This window comes from Pristiophorus japonicus, chromosome 8, assembly GCF_044704955.1.
Source record: "Pristiophorus japonicus isolate sPriJap1 chromosome 8, sPriJap1.hap1, whole genome shotgun sequence".
NCBI lineage: Eukaryota > Metazoa > Chordata > Chondrichthyes > Pristiophoridae > Pristiophorus > Pristiophorus japonicus.
Genome location: NC_091984.1, coordinates 7,900,354 through 7,916,870, shown reverse-complemented (window position 1 = coordinate 7,916,870; position 16,517 = coordinate 7,900,354). Strand labels below are relative to the sequence as shown.

At 45.3% G+C, this 16,517-nt stretch overlaps 1 long non-coding RNA gene across 1 annotated transcript; it reads left to right on the top strand.

The window, feature by feature from the left end:
- Window positions 1-3,436: 3,436 nt before the first annotated feature.
- LOC139268396 (uncharacterized) lies at window positions 3,437-12,043 on the top strand. The gene is made up of 2 exons (XR_011594018.1): window positions 3,437-3,625; window positions 8,593-12,043. It is a non-coding gene; the product is annotated as an uncharacterized lncRNA (long non-coding RNA).
- The last annotated feature ends 4,474 nt before the right edge of the window (window positions 12,044-16,517 follow it).

Here is a 16,517-nt window from a genome sequence, read left to right as displayed (position 1 = left end):
CAGCTCTAGGTACGTAACGCTGCAGGTTACGGCACCTTAAGTGCCCATCCAACCTTCTCTTAAAAGTGGAGAGTGTTTCTGCATCCACCACTCTTCCAGGCAGCGAGTTCCAGATCCCCACAATCCTCTGCATAAAGAAGCCCCCCCGTCAAATCGCCTCTAAACTTTAAAACAATGCCCCCTCATAATAGACCCCTCGACCAATCGAAATAGACCCTTATTATCCACTCTGTCCAGGCCCCTCAATATTTTGTACACCTCGATGAGGTCTCCTCTCAATCTACTCTTTTCCAATGAGAACAAACCCAGCCTATCCAATCTTTCCTCATAACTAAGATTCTCCATTCCAGACAGCATCCTAGTAAATCTCCTCTGCACCCTCTCTAATGCAATCTCGTCCTTCCTACAATACGGTGACCAGAACTGCATGCAGTACTCCAGCTGTGGCCTAACCAAAGTATAAAACAATTTAAGCACAACCACCTTGCTCTTATATTCTATGCCTCGGCCAGTAAAGACAAGTATTCCGTATACTTTCTTAACCACCTTATCCACCTGGCCTGCTACTTTCAGGGATCTGTGGACAAGCACTCCAAGGTCACTTTGTTCGTCTACACTATTAAGTGGCCTACCGCTTAATGTGTATACCCTTTCTTATTAGCCCTCCTAAAGTGCAGCACCTCACACTTCTCTCAATTAAATTCCATTTGATACTGCTCTGCCCATGACTTTCCTCATCATTAACAACCATAGACATGCTGACTTACCCCACACCGAGTCTTAAAGTGTACAATATCCTATTATACCGTTCACACCCTGACCCTGCTGAAATGATAAGTGAACTCATCCATGTCCATTGGCCTTGATGCCCATTCCTCCTGAATGTCGCAGCATTACCTGAAGAGCCTGATGGCTGTAACCCAAATGCCTGGAGGACACTGTGTCCCAAGACCACCATCTCTTGTTCAGATGCTGCGACAAAGGAGAAATGTGGAAACATTACTGGCCGAGTGATAGACATCATAAATGCTGAACTGGAGACATATCTTCATCAGTTGAGCGTTCTGGATGACTATCTCTCACTCTCAGTGTGGATGGTGACCAGTATGCTCACTGGTAGATAGTTCCTCTGATGGTCAAACATAGAAACATAGAAACATAGAAATTTACAGCGTAGAAGAAGGCCATTTCGGCCCATCGTGTCCACGCCGGCTGACAAAGAGCCACACCGTCTTGGTCAGCAGCCCTAAAGGTTACATATAAACCTATGAACAATGACAGAAAGGCAAAGAGCACCCAGCCCAACCAGTTCGCCTCACACAACTGCAACACCCCTGATACAGAAAACTTCTACACTCCACCCGAACTGGAGCCATGTGATCACCTGCAAGAGGCAAAAAACAGATAAAAACCCAGGCCAATTTAGTGATAAAAAAACAGGGTAAATTCTTCTCTGACCCATCCAGGTGATCGACACTAGTCCAGGAGATCACACCGTGGCCGTATTCTATTCCCTGAAGTACTGACCATGATATCTGCGCCGTCCAATAAAAGGTCATCCAGTCTAACTCCAATTACCAGCTCTACGTCCGTAACCCTGCAGGTTACAGAACTTTAAGTGACAATCCAAATATCTCTTAAAAGTGCTGAAGGTTTCTGCATCCACCACTCTTCCAGGCAGCGAGTGCCAGATCCCCACAAAAACTCTGCATAAAGAAGCCCCCCCTCAAATACCCTCTAAACCTTCCACCAACCACCTTAAAACTATGCCCCCTCGTAATAGCCCTCTCCACCAATGGAAATAGACCCTTATTATTCACTATGTCCAGGCCCCTCAATATTTTGTACACCTCAATGAGTTCTCCTCTCAACCTCTTCTGTTCCAATGAGAACAAGCCCAGTCTATCCAATTGTCCTCGTAATTAAGATTCTCGATTCCAGGCAGCATCCCTTTAAATCTCTTCTGCACCCTCTCTAGTGCAATCACGTCCTTCCAATAATACGGCGACCAAAACTGCGCTCAGTCCTCCAGCTGTGGTCTCACCAAAGTATTGTACACTTTAAGCATAACCTCCCTGCTCTTATATTCCATAAAGACAAGCATTCCGTATGCCTTCTAAACCACCTTATCCATCTGGCCTGCTACTTTCAGGGATCTGTGGACAAGCACTCCAAGGTCTCTTTGTTCATCTACACTATTAAGTGGCTTACCCCTTTCCTTATTAGCCCTCCCAAAGTGCATCATCTCACACTCTCTGAATGAAATTCCATTTTCTACTGCTCTGCCCACCTGACCACTAGATTGATATCCTCCTGCAGCCCATGACTTTCCTCTTCATTTTCAACCATAGACATGCTGATTTACCCCACACCGAGTCTGAAAGTGTACAATGTCCTATTATACCGTTCACACCCTGAGCCTGCTGAAATGACAAGTGAACTCATCCATGTCCACTGGCCAGGAGCCCATTCCTCCTGAATGTCGCAGCATTACCTGAAGAGCCTGATGGCTGTGGCCCAAATGCCTGGAGGACACTGTGCCCCAAGACCACCATCTCTTGTTCAGATGCTGCGACAAAGGAGAAATGTAGAAACATTCCTGGCCGAGTGATAGACCATCAAGAATGCTCTACTGGAGACATATCTTCATCTGTTGAACTTCTGGATGAATATCTCTCACTCTCATTGTGGATGGTGACCAGTAGTTCCTCTGATGGTCAAACATAGAAACATAGAAACATAGAAATTTACAGCGCAAAAGGAGGCCATTTCGGCCCACCGTGTCCGCGCCGCCCGACAAAGAGCCGCACGGCCCTTGGTCAGCAGCCCTCAAGGTTACATATTGTAAGGGATAAATTGTAAGGTTGCAAATAGGTGGTCAGAATTAAACTGAAGGTAGTGAACTTATTAATTGCCGATGTATGTCACACTTGCTTTTTAGGTATAGTACACTTATGTACATTAAACTATAGCTTAACCTGAGTAATACTTAAACAGCCAAAGTCAGCAGTTTTATTTAAAGTCCCTGAGGAAGAGAGAATAGGAAGCCTGTACATCCACACTAAGTGTCGGATAGTCTGGGGTAGAGGGCAAAACATAGAAACATAAAAACTTAGAGATTAGGTGCAGGAGCAGGCCATTCGGCCCTTCGAGCCTGCACCGCCATTCAATAAGATCATGGCTGATTTTTCAACCTCAGTATCCCTTTCCTGCTTTCTCTCCATGCTCCTTGGTCCCTTTGGCCGTAAGGAACAAAACAATGATGAGAGATGGGCAGTTGCATGTACCACTCAGAGCCCGTCTGATAAGAGTCGACAAATCAATGCAACTTTGCCGATAACAATAGACCTATTGAAGATTTTGTAGGAGGATAGCTCCTCTGCTAAACCTGTATAATTTATGCTTGAAAACTCTTGTATTTCGGAGGTTCCACGACTGAACCTTCTCTTGCATTGCTCGTAATAAAACCAGTCAACCTGAGGTTTTGTTTGTTTACTTCCGTGGTTATTATACCGAGGTATCGATTAACTATATCAGTTAGTCCACCTTGAGGGAGAGAAGCCTCCTTTTTACCCCACGAACAGGATGCAGACCCTCTGACCTGGATGATGTGACCTGAATGGCAGTGAGTATGTTTTGTACCACCTGCAGCTGTAGCATTGACGGGGAAGGAGGTAATCTGCATAAAGAATTAGAAGGGGTAATCTGTAGAACAAGTTATAGCGAACCACGGAAGGACGAAAACCAAGGGTGGGATAGGTGTATTGCCTGAAAAAGAAGGATTACAACCTAAGGGGGAGAGGACCCAGCGATCGTTAGAGGAAAAGTAAGGTGTATGTCCCGAAGTGTGACACGGTAATAACACGGAGAAGCCGGTATTGATCGTATGCTGCGCAAACAAAGAAGGAATACAACCTAAAAAGTGGGGTTAGACCCCAGGATCCTCGGGAAACTGGCCAGTGGGATAAAATGCCGGCTGAGAAAAATGGAAAATTATGAAATGAAAAGAAAAATGCTGGAAAAACACGTTGAATTTACAAAGGACAGCGTGTTTTTATCAAAAGATAAAAATGCGACCTTGAAAGCTGCAGCTGCTAGAATGAGAAACAAAGATGTTTAGGAAAATGGACTGGAGGAAGATCATCAAAATACAAAACCTCATTTGAAGAAAGGAGATTTAAATTGTCTGTGAAAAAGATATTGGTTTAAATATAAAAACTTACGAGTTAAACCTGACACAGCTTTGTGCTGAGAGAGAGAAACAAAGATGTTTAACGATGGACCAGAGGAAGTCATCAAAAAAAAATTATTACATTCTGATTCAAAAGGGGAAAAAAATCCAAGTTATGTGACTCAGCAAAGGAAGGAAAAAAACTGGGAATTCGAGAATTCTTTATAAAGATGGAACCGGCACGCAAGTTTAGATTTTGTGCCAAGAGAAATAAAACACAAGATTTGCTCAGTGAATGGGACCGTAAAAACAAAATGCTGGAATGTATATAGCTTGTGGGAAAATTGGATTTTAGGAAACAAACTAGTTGTTAAAAATGTGTGGTCTCGTCTTAAATCAATGAAACAATTTTTGGCAAGTATTTGAATTGGAAGTTTAGAGAAATTGGAGTTTAATCTAAAATGCTGACTTTCCCAATGAGAAGGTTTTATTATGACAACTTTACGAATGATTTCTGTTGTTTTAACGGATTCCTAATTCCTAAGCAAGTTTTGAAGGCACAAAGATTTGGGAAAAAATTTACGGATGATACACGAAGTCACGTAATGATGTCAGGCCTTCTTGCAAACCTGTAAAGGAGTTAACCCTTTCCATTGAGAGCTGTTTTATATTGGACATTATTAATTTGGATTTCTTAATAAAAGAAAGAAGACTCACCTGAGAGACAGAGGAAATGGTGGGATAGTCAGAATAAAAATAAAACGAAGAAAGCCTATGTAATAATACTCACCAGAGGCCAGATAGATACTCAAACAAAACAAATTCAAGAGTTGGAAGCTAAGATAAATAAGCTGGAAGAGATAAAGACAAGACCAGACGGATAGTGCAGTGCACAGCCAGTGCACCATCACCTACGGTAATAGAGCCAATGTACCCCACGGTGGGTAAGTGTAGTCCACAAACCCACCCTAACAGTAAACCAGACTGGGATAACGAGTGCGGAGTAGAGTGGGCCCCGGCACATGATAATGGCTATTTATCAGCAGCACCGATACGCACTACCACCATTCCCTCCAACGGACGTAGAGCAGCCCACATTACCATACAGGAGGTACCCCTCAGCCCACAGGAGAGACAAATTCTATTGAATATGTTCCCAACCCCGAAGGCAAATAGTAGGAATACAGAATTCTGGCAAAAGATTGGAGTAGAATACTGAATGTGATTCAGAAGGCAGGGAAAGGGTAGGGGAGTACGGGGAACGAAAGTGGATTGAATACAAAAACCATTCTGGGGCTGATGACCCTGACAGAAATGTGCAGCATCCTTGAAAACGTTTAAGGACGGACTAGGAGAGGCACATCAAAAGATAATTAAGTTAGGATTTACGATAGGAGATGATTACGATGAAACTTTGGAATGGGCAGAACATGTAGCGGAGTTAAAGTTAGAACAAAGGGAGAAAATAGCAAAAATAGCAGCAACAGCGGTAGCAGCAGAGATGAAGGAGGAGGAGACACACCCCGCACAGCTCCACTGATATGTTTTAACTGCAATCAGGGAGGTCACTTCAGTCGGGATTGTCCGCGGAAAAGGAAAGGTTACAGAAATTCTAAAGGGAAATGTCACAATTGTGGTAAACTTGGACATTTGGCCAAAGCTTGTTGGAGTAAGGGGGAGGCGCAGGAAGGCGAGGCCCCCAACAGGTAAAGAAGGGAACACCATTAACCAGGGAAGAGCTGATGGACAGGCTCAGACAGGTACCAGCACCACTGCCACCACTGCCCCAACCTGAGACCCCTCCAACGAGGATATTATCAACAAGCTCCGATTAGCCAGTACACGCTAGGGGTTGCCGGCCCCCGGCGGATGTATGGGATCACAGCTAGGGCATCCAAGGATGTTTATTAGTGCAGTGTTTGGGGGCCGGCACTTCGATATGCTTGTAGACACAGGAGCGTCCGTTTCCATTCCCAAGTTAGATTTGCCCCGGACCGGCAGGAGTGTAAACATACAAGGAGTGGGTGGGGGATATCAGAAAGCAACCCTACGTGAGATGGTGTTATTAGAAGTACAGGGAGTAATGTTACCTACTCAGTTTTGCTGCTGTCAGAACACAGAGGGCACCATATTGGGCATCGATACCGTAACGGTGATAGGGGTACTGATGGATCCCCAGCTTAACTAGATAATTTTGGGGGATAAGCACGGAAACCGAATTAAGTTCGAACACCCGGGACACCAGCAGTAACGACTGGCCGGAATAATCCCAATCCAACCCGAGTGGGAAACAAAGGGTGTGTGGGGTAGCGTGTGTCAATTATACCCGACTCTGTGGGCACAATACAGGCAAGATTGTGGATTAGCAGAGACACCACCCATCAAAATTCCTGGACCCGAACACAAAGCTCACCGACAGTACCCATTAAGACCCGAAGCTGAGGCACCGGTCTGTCAGATAGTGCAGGAATTAGAGAAGCGCGGGGTAGTGAAACGGGTAATAGCCTCCACTAATTCACCTGTGTGGCCGGTAAAGAAACCCGACAGGTCTTACCGACTAACTATAGATTACACCGCCCTGAATAAGGTGACTCCCCGAGAACACCCAATAGTGGTAAGTCCGGCCACAATTTTTACTGGCCTGGATCCAGAACATAAGACATTCACCGTGCTGGATATAGCAAATGGATTTTGGGCCGTACCTTTGGACAAAAAGCCCCAATGGAAATTTGCCTTCACCGTAAAGGGAAAACAATACACATGGACCAGAGTGCCATAGGGATTCCATAATAGCCCGAGCATATTTCATCGAGTATTGTCAGGGATTTTGGAACCAATAGACGTAGGAGAAGGAAGCACCCTTTTGCAGTATGTGGATGATATCCTGATTGCCTCCAGCACAGAACAACAACACGTACTAGCTTCAACTACAGAGCTAGGAGCTCTACAGAGCGCAGGATTAAAATAAATCCTAGGAAAGTGCAGGTGGGAAGGAGCGAAGTAACATATGTAGGATACATAATATCACAAGGGAAGAGACAGATGCCCGAGGACAGAAAGGAGGCAATTCAATCAATGCCCAGGCCAGGAACCATGAAAGGGGTCAGGCAGGTACGAGGGCTATTCAACCACTGCAGAAATTTTATTCCCCAATATGCCGAGATGGCCCAACCTATACAGGACCTGATCAAAGGGGGAAACCCTCCCAAGAGCCCGTAAACTGGGGCCCAGATCAGGAAACTGCATTTGTGTGATTAAAACAAGCTCTCACAAGTACTCCAGTCTTGGGAATACCAGACCAGAATAGGCCCTTTCACATCTATACCTACCATAGTAACAATCATTATAACGCGTAGTGACTCAATTACATGGGGACAGGCACAGTCCAGTGGCATATTGCTCAGGTAAGTCGCAACCCGTAGCCGCAGGACTGTCCAGGTGCATTGCTGCCTGAGACTGTGCGGCAAGGGCCATCAGTGTTAGTGAACCAATAATAATGTCAGGACTCATTACCCTACATACCCAGCATACCTTAGTAGAATTACTTAACACTGGAAGGCTAAAAACGGTATCCGATGCACGAAGGGCAGGGTGGGAAGCAATGCTCTTACCCCGCAATGGGACGGTAACAATAATAAAAGACAATTGTAACAACCCTGCAGGGTGGATCATTACGGAGGGAGAGGAGCATCAGTGTAGCCCAACAGGAGAAGACAAGGGAAGTAGTCAGGCAAGTGAAACCCCGCTTGAGGAGGCAGACATGGATCTATATGTAGATGGATCTCGGTGCTATATCAATGGGACACCACGGACGGGATGGGTCGTGGTAGATAGCAGCGGACAGGTTAGAAGGGAAGGACGGTTAGAAGGGGGCCTATCGGCTCAAGTGGCTGAATTAGTGGCTCTCACTGAGGCTCTGAGGCTGGCTAGGGGAAAAAGAGTAAACATCTACACAGACAGTCGGTATGGTTTTGGAGTAGTGCGTGATTATATGTTAGCCTGGAGCAGACGGGGATACATGACCTCAGGAGCAGGGCCAATTAAACATGAGGAGATTGTTAAACACCTAGTGGAAGCCTCCCTCCTACCCCAGGAGTGTGCGATAATAAAGGTCAAAGTACACATAAAAATTAATGATCAGTATCAACAGGGGAATGCATGGGCAGACGAGGCAGCCAAGTGAGTGGCAGAGATGGGTACAGTGGCCGGGGAAGCCCAGGTCGGAGCATGTACAATCGGGCCTGAGGAAATAAACATGGTTAAGGTACAGGGAGAAGCCACTCCACAGGAAAAGGAGGGGTGGAAGCAGAGAGGGGCCCAACAAGGGACCAATGGGATATGGAAGAATGATGGGAATGTGGTGGCCCTGGAATGCATCCAGGGGAGTCTATTAAATTTATATCATGTGTATGTCCATACAGGTAGAACCAACATGATAAGCTCGATGTCCAGATGCTGATGGTGGAAGGGAATGGGTCGAGATATAGAAGACCACTGTAGAAGGTGCGTGATATGTGCAAAATACAACCCGGGGGAAAGTAAAGATCAGAATGGGACATCAGCCCTGACCGAAAGGACCCTGGGAAAACTCGCAGAGAGATGTCGAGGGCAGGCGCCATCAATAAAGCATGTACCATGATCGCGCAAATTTGTCACGTGATATTGAAGTCAATGATCCTGTATTTGTACTCAACTATGGACATGGTCCCAAATGGCTTGCTGGCACTGTCATAGCCAAAGAAGGGAGTAGAGTGTTTCAGATCAAACTCGCAAATGGACTAAATTGCAGAAAGCATTTGGACCAAACCAAACTGCGATTCATAGACAGCCACGAGCAACCTGAAGAGGACACCACCATCTTCGACTCTCCGACACACACAAGTGGCAAACGACATCACGGTTGACCAGGAAGCTGAACTCATCATCCCCAGCAGCCCAGCAAGGTCAGCTGCGCAGCAGCCCAGCGAAGGCCCAACCAACTCACCTGCACCTGCATTTGTACCGAAACGATCGACTAGGGAGCGGAAAGCCCCAGATCATCTCACCCTGTAAACAAGTGAACTATTGACTTTGGGAGGGAGTGATGTTATATATGCAACACTATGTAACCAGCATTCTACCGCCACCAGAGGGCGTATCTGTTGGAGTCCCAAGGGATCCCAGCATCCCTTGGGAGCACTGTATATAATCAGGCCTCCCATGCTGAACCAGCATTCTGGAGTTGGAATAAAGAGATTAATGTCACACTTACTCACGTCTACAGTACTCAGTTACATTGCTTTATTCGAGACATAACAAGTTTAATAAAGAATCTAAAACACTGATGATGACGGACGGAGCAACAGTTGACTTAAATAACAGACATAAAACAATGCAACGAGGAAACAAAACAACATTGGGGATGGGCCAGTAATATGGGACCAATAATTAGTGGAAATAAGACCAGGGTGTGTTTTATAATCAGGAGGGACAGAGATACTGTACCCGAGGGAAGGGGGTGCAGATTTCACTCAACATCTATGAATGGTGATGGAGGGATATCTCCCGAGATAGACCCACCAACACGGCCCCACCCACTACTTTAACAACAGTGAGTACTACCAGAGCCCCGACCATCACACCACCAACATCACAAACGTGTCCAACTATGAACGCTGGGGCAAAAGGGGGATTGATTAATCAGACCAAGGATAAGATACACTTCGGGGTACGACAGCGAATAATTACTGTATTCCTAAATTTAAACACTATAACCACCCTCAACTTCTGCGAGTTAAACACTATAAGCCTGTATAGACACCTCACCCTGTGAGCACGTAAGGCCCGGAATCAAAAACCATGAAGTTTAACGTGGAAAGAGGGTCATGTAAAATACGGGACTGAGGAAAAAGAGGGATACTAGAAATGGTACGAGGCGGGATACACAGAAGGATACGCGGCAGGAGCTACAATGGTAAACACTATAGAGCTACGCACAATAGATAATCGAGTTAATGCTCTAACACGAACCTTACAGGGATTTCTGGAAATGGATGAGGATAATGAAAAGTTAGAGGCACAACTGGGTGATGGCGCAGAAAGGGAATTATTACAAGTGGCCCACACATTGCGAGAACTATAAATGAATCGAGGATCTTAAGTAAAACCATACAGACAGAACTAGTATGTACAGGATATGGAGCATGTTTGCTCAATGGAATACAACATAACCGAGAGCAGCTTCAGAATGGAAAGGTGCCGGATTGGATAACACTTGATGTATTAACCAACTAGAACTTGGACAAAAACGTGACTCGTGCCTGCGAGGTGCGGAGAAACGGTCATGCTTGGGTCCCAAAGGCCAGATGTGTAACCGGACTATGAATATACTCGGTTTTGTATTAACTATACCACAGTATGATGTGACATAGGGAGATCCTCCGTACCAAACAATGCAGGAGAAATAAGAAATCAAACTCGCGTGCGGTACCATGACAAACCCGAAATGTAACTGAAGAGAACAACATTACTAAGAGTCTCAACAAAGATGATTGTTATAAAAATAACCAAGTTGCTTTATGTCGAGATCCACTACGAATGATCAAAGATGACTGTGGATATAACCAAGTGGACGGGTACCCCTTGAGTATCACCCCGCTAACACAGGACTACTAAATTATTGCTGTTCCACGAGGAAATGGAGTTTGATGTTTGAGCGCCATGGCAACTGAAATGAAGAAAGGAACACCTCATTGTGGATATGACTTCTGCTTTACTCCGCTTGACGAGACAGATATAAACGAGTTTATTATAACCCCTGAACTAAAGGAGGAACGATCGATGCGACAATGATGGACATTCCCTGGGGAGGTTATGTGAAGGCCATCGGGCACAAGGAAAACCGATACTCGAACTGAATGAGGAACAAACTTGACTGAATTGGACACCATTCAACAACATAAAGGATACCCCAGGTGGGCTGTAAATTTGGCAGAATAGAGAAGACCCCAAGTGGAGGAAACATAGAAGAAACAGAGGATACCCCAGGCGGGGCATAATTTGAAAACCGAGAAAATGTTGGCTAAAAAGGACTTATATACAAACTATGCTGCACTAAATGTACTGGTTGTAGTGCAAGGGAACTCATCTTGCTAGTATTATTCTTTAAAAAGATGTAACCGACGTAAGAGGCAGGTCCTAACCCGTAAAATAGTTAAACATTGAATAAAGGGAAATCGTACAGTCCGTCATAAAGGACTTACTTAGTATAGCCTTGATGGGAAAGCCCACAGGTAGATCCTGCAGCTTGGGAAGTAGCGCTACCCAAGCGAAAGGACAACCCTGGAAGCTCACCCGTGAGGTATTAATTGGGAAGTGGCCTATCCTGGGCATATACCATAAGGGGGGAATTGTAAGGGATAAATTGTCAGGTTGCAAATAGCGGATCAGAATTAGCCTGAAGGTAGTGAACTTATAAATTGCCTATGTATGTAACACTTGCTTGTATAGGTATAGCACACTTATACACATTAAACTATATCTTAACCTTCGTAACACTTAAACAGCCGAAGTCAGCAGTTTTGTTTAAAAGTCCCTGAGGAAGAGATAAGGAAGCCAGTACAGCCACACTAGGCGTCGGATAGACTGGGGTAGAGGGCAAAATGGAACACAACATTAATGAGCGATGGACAGTTGCATGTACCACTCAGAGCCCGTCTGATAAGAGTGGACAAATCAATGTAACTTCGCTGATAACAATAGACCTATCGATGATTTGTAGGAGAATAGCTCCTCTCCAAAACCTTTATAAATTATGCTTGAAACCGCTTGTATTTGGGAGGTTCTACGACTGAACCTTCCCGTGCATGCTCGTAATAAAACCGGTAAACCTGAGGCTTCGTTTCTTTACTTCCGTGGTCGTTATATACTGGGAAACTGGGCGAGGTGTCAATTAACTATATCAGTTCGTCCTCCTGGAAGGAGAGAAGCCTCCTTTTTGCAGTAACACATATAAACCTATGAACACTGACGGAAAGGCATAGAGCACCCAGCCCAACCAGTCCGCCTCACACAACTGCGACACCCCTTATACTGAAACATTCTACACTCCACCCCAACCGGAGCCATGTCATCTCCTGGGATGCAAAAATCAGCTAAAGATCCAGGCCAATTTAGTGATAAAAAATCTGGGAAAATTCCTCTCCGACCCATCCAGGCGATCGAAACTAGTCCAGGAGATCACCCTGGCTGTATTCTATTCCCTGCAGTACTTACCATTATATCTGCAGCGTCCAACAATAGATCATCCAGTCTAATCCAAATGACCAGCTCTAGGTACGTAACCCTGCAGGTTACGGCACCTTAAGTGCCCATCCAACCATCTATTAAAAGTGGAGAGTGTTTCTGCATCCACCACTCTTCCAGGCAGCGAGTTCCAGATCCCCACAATCCTCTGTATAAAGAAGCCCCTCCTCAAATCCCCTCTAAACTTTAAAAAAATGCCCCCTCATAATAGACCCCTCCAACAATCGAAATAGACCCTTATTATCCACTCTGTCCAGGCCCCTCAATATTTTGTACACCTCGATGAGGCCTCCTCTCAACCTACTCTGTTCCAATGAGAACAAACCCAGCCTATCCAATCTGTCCTCATAACTAAGATTCTCCATTCCAGACAGCATCCTAGTAAATCTCCTCTGTACCCTCTCGAATGCAATCTCGTCCTTCCTACAATACGACGAGCAGAACTGCATGCAGTACTCCAGCTGTGGCCTAACCAAAGTACAAAACAATTTAAGCATAACCACCTTGCTCTTATATTCTATGCCTCGGCCAATAAAGACAAGCATTCCGTATGCTTTCTTAACCACCTTATCCACCTGGCCTGCTACTTTCAGGGATCTGTGGACAAGCACTCCAAGGTCACTTTGTTCGTCTACACTATTAAGTGGCTTACCGCTCAATGTGTATACCCTTTCTTACAGCCCTCCTAAAGTGCAGCACCTCACACTTCTCTCAATTAAATTCCATTTGATACTGCTCTGCCCACTTGACCACTAGATTGATATCCTCCTGCTGCCCAAGACTTTCCTCATCATTATCAACCATAGACATGCTGACTTACCCCACACCGAGTCTGAAAGTGTACAATGTCCTATTATACCGTTCACACCCTGAGCCTGCTGAAATGACAAGTGAACTCATCCATGTCCATTGGCCTTGATGCCCATTCCTCCTGAATGTCGCAGCATTACTTCAAGAGCCTGATGGCTATAGCCCAAATGCCTGGAGGACACTGTGCCCCAAGACCACCATCTCTTGTTCAGATGCTGCGACAAAGGAGAACTGTGGAAACATTACTGGCCAAGTGATAGACATCATAAATGCTCAACTGGAGACATATCTTCATCAGTTGAGCCTTCTGGATGACTATCTCTCACTCTCAGTGTGGATGGTGACCAGTATGCACACTAGTAGATAGTTCCTCTGATGGTCAAACATAGAAATATAGAAATTTACAGCGTAGAAGAAGGCCATTTCGGCCCATCGTGTCCGCGCCGGCTGACAAAGAGCCACACCGTCTTGGTCAGCAGCCCTAAAGGTTACATATAAACCTATGAACAATGACAGAAAGGCAAAGAGTACCCAGCCCAACCAGTTGGCCTCACACAACTGCGACACCCCTTATACTGAAAACATCTACACTCCACCCCAACTGGAGCGATGTGATCTCCTGCAAGAGGCAAAAACCAAATAAAAACCCAGGCCAATTTAGGGAGAAAAAATCTGGGAAAATTCCTCTCCGACCCATCCAGGTGATCGGTACACTAGTCCAGGAGATCACACCGTGGCCGTATTCTATTCCCTGCTCTACTTACCATTATATCTGTGCCGTCCAACAAAAGGTCATCCAGTCTAACTCCAATTACCAGCTCTACGTCCGCAACCCCGCAGGTTACAGCACTTTAAGTGAAAATCCAAATATCTCTTAAAAGTGCTGAGGGTTTCTGCATCCACCACTCTTCCAGGCAGCGAGTGCCAGATCTCCACAAACCTCTGCATAAAGGAGCCCCCCCGCCTCAAATACCCTCTAAACCTTCCACCAACCACCTTAAAACTATGCCCCCTCGTAATAGACCTCTCCACCAATGGAAATAGACCCTTATTATCCACTATGTCCAGGCCCCTCAATATTTTGTACACCTCAATGAGTTCTGCTCTCAACCTCGTCTGATCCTATGAGAACAAGCCCAGTCTATCCAATTGTCCTCGTTAATAAGATTCTCAATTCCAGGCAGCATCCCTTTAAATCTCCTCTGCACCCTCTCCAGTGCAATCACGTCCTTCCTATAATACGGCGACCAAAACTGCGCTCAGTACTCCAGCTGTGGTCTCACCAAAGTATTGTACAATTTAAGCATAACCTCCCTGCTCTTATATTCCATAAAGACAAGCCTTCTTAACCACCTTATCCATCTGGCCTGCTACTTTCAGGTATCTGTGGACAAACACTCCAAGGTCTCTTTGTTCATCGACACTATTAAGTGGCTTACCGTTTAAAGTGTCTACCCTTTCCTTATTAGCCCTCCCAAAGTGCATCACCTCACACTCTCTGATTGAAATTCCATTTTCTACTGCTCTGCCCACCTGACCACTAGATTGATATCCACCTGCAGCCCATGACATTCCTCTTCATTTTCAACCATAGACATGCTGACTTATCCCGCACTGAGTCTGAAAGTGTACAATGTCCTATTATACCGTTCACACCCCGAGCCTGCTGAAATGACAAGTGAACTCACCCATGTCCACTGGCCAGGAGCCCATTCCTCCTGAATGGCGCAGCATTACCTGAAGAGCCTAATGGCTGTAGCCCAAATGCCTGGAGGACACTGTGCCCCAAGACCACCATCTCTTGTGCAGATGATGTGACAAAGGACAACTGTAGAAACATTCCTGGCCGAGTGATAGACAGCAAGAATGCTCAACTGGAGACATATCTTCATCTGTTGAGCCTTCTGGATGAATATCTCTCACTCTCAGTGTGGATGGTGACCAGTAGTTCCTCTGATGGTCAAACATAGAAACATAGAAACATAGAAATTTACAGCGCAAAAGGAGGCCATTTCAGCCCACCGTGTCCGCTCCGGCCGACAAAGAGCCGCACGGCCCTTGGTCAGCAGCCCTCAAGGTTACATATTGTAAGGGATAAATTGTAAGGTTGCAAATAGGTGGTCAGAATTAAACTGAAGGTAGTGAACTTATAAATTGCCGATGTATGGTACACTTATGCACATTAAACTATAGCTTAACCTGAGTAATACTTAAACAGCCAAAGTCAGCAGTTTTATTTAAAATCCCTGAGGAAGAGAAAAGAGGGAGCCTGTACATCCACACGAAGTGTCAGATAGTCTGGGGTAGAGGGCAAAACATAGAAACATAAAAACTTAGAAATTAGGTGCAGGAGCAGGCCATTCGGCCCTTCAAGCCTGCACCGCCATTCAATAAGCTCATGGCTGATTTTTCAACCTCAGTATCCCTTTCCTGCTTTCTCTCCATGCTCCTTGGTCCCTTCGGCCATAAGGAACAAAACATTGATGAGAGATGGACAGTTACATGTACCACTCAGAGCCCGTCTGATAAGAGTCGACAAATCAATATAACTTCGCTGATAACAATAGACCTATCGAAGATTTTGTAGGAGGATAGCTCCTCTCCTAAACCTGTATAAATTATGCTTGAAAACTCTTGTATTTCAGAGGTTCCACGACTGAACCTTCTCTTGCATTGCTCGTAATAAAACCAGTAAACCTGAGGTTTTGTTTGTTTACTTCCGTGGTTATTATACCAAGGTATCGATTAACTATATCAGTTAGTCCACCTTGAGGGAGAGAAGCCTCCTTTTTACCCCACGAACAGGATGCAGACCCTCTGACCTGGATGATGTGACCTGAATGACAGTGAGTATGTTTTGTACCACCTGCAGCTGTAGCATTGACGGGGAAGGAGGTAATCTGAATGTGATTCAGAAGGCAGGGAAAGGGTAGGGGAGTACGGGGAATGAAAGTGGATTGAATACAAAAACCATTCTGGGGCTGATGACCCTGACATAAATGTGCAGCATCCTTGAAAATGTTTAAAGACGGACTAGGAGAGGCACATCAAAAGATAATTAAGTTAGGATTTAAGATAGGAGATGATTACGATGAAACTTTGGAAAGGGCAGAACATGTAGTGGAGTTAAAGTTAGAACAAAGGGAGAAAATAGCAAAAATAGCAGCAACAGCGGTAGCAGCAGAGATGAAGGAGGAGGAGACACACCCCGCACAGCTCCACTGATATGTTTTAACTGCAATCAGGGAGGTCA